Raw genomic sequence first — 1319 nt, 5'->3', positions numbered from 1 at the left:
CCCAACGCCGCGGCTTCCCTGTGAGTGGGCGCTCGGCCCAGGTCTGAGGCTCTGGGGGCTGTGGCCAGCACTGGGGGCGTTGGGTGGCAGGAACTGCAGGTGCTGAACAGGAGCCCCCGGAGTCCAAGGCCCTCTGCTGGGCCGGCTCCGTGGACCAGGCCGCTGTGCCAGGTGCCCTGCCGAGGCTGTGGGTTTCCAGGCACCGCTGCTGCCATTGTGCTCTCCGGGCGCGCACTCTTGCTCCGTTGCCCCCCTGGTCTCCAGAACTTCCCCACGACTGATACTTCAGCCTTGGCCAGGGCCCCAGTTTGCTCGAGAGCCTTCAGGCACTGCTGTGGCCCAAGGGCAGTTTCTGCCTGGATGTGGGAGGCCCCAGTCCAGTTCTGGGCCTCTGGGGCCGTGGTTCCTTGTGGTCCAGGCCGGGTCACAGGGCTGCACTGGCACAGACAGGATGGGATTGTCCCTGGAGGCAGGCGCAGGCGCATCCCCAGGGCTCGGGCTGCCCCTGTGAGAGGTCCTCTCGGAGGCCTGTCCTGGCTGCGGGATAGAAGCTACCTGAAGGAGCTGGAGGGAGGCTGCTGAGGCCAAGGCCACGGCCCAGGCCAGAGCCCTGGCTCCACGGAAGCCAGCTCCATGCCCCTGTTCCCGCGGTTTAGACACATCCCAGCTGGACTGTGGACACCCCTAACCCCCCACCCTGGGAGAACCAAAGCCACCTAGTGGGTGCCTGAGGGGTCAGCTCCAGAGCAGGTGGCCTGGGTTCTATTCCTGCTCGCTACTCAGGAACCGAGGCCTGGGCGTGGCTCAGCGCGTCTGTGTGCAGTGGCCTCATCAGCGTTGGCTGGGGACTGGATGAGGGCCGAGTCAGCGCTGAAGGGCCTGGGTTGGCCCTCTGTGGGGTAGAGGGAGCAGCAGGCAGGCCACCATGGTCACTTCTGTGCTCGGTTTCCTCATCCGCCACCTCCCAGGGTTCCTGTGGGGACTGAACTGGTAACACCATGACACGCTTGGCACAGGGTCGCCAGTGCCTGGCATGGGGGCTGCAGTGTTCTTACTGGGTTGGCGAGACTGAGTTGCTGGCTTTGAGGGTTCAATACGATGCCCAGCGTATCCCCAGAGAGTGCTGGAGCTGACCCGCCTTCGGCCCCATGGGCACCCCTGGTCTGGCCCGCCCTCCGCCTCCCTGGAGGTCAGGCCCTTCCTGCTGCTGGGCCTGGGTGGAGTGAGACTTGAGACGCAGACTCTTGGAGCGTGTGAGAGGAGGCGCCCGGGGCCTGGGCGTGGACTGTTGGAATTTTCCAGCTCAGAGGAGCCAGTGG

This window comes from Tupaia chinensis, unplaced genomic scaffold (genome assembly GCF_000334495.1).
Source record: "Tupaia chinensis unplaced genomic scaffold, TupChi_1.0 Scaffold000258_1, whole genome shotgun sequence".
NCBI lineage: Eukaryota > Metazoa > Chordata > Mammalia > Scandentia > Tupaiidae > Tupaia > Tupaia belangeri.
The sequence above is the reverse complement of the archived record's forward strand: the minus strand, read 5'-3'. Positions refer to the sequence as shown.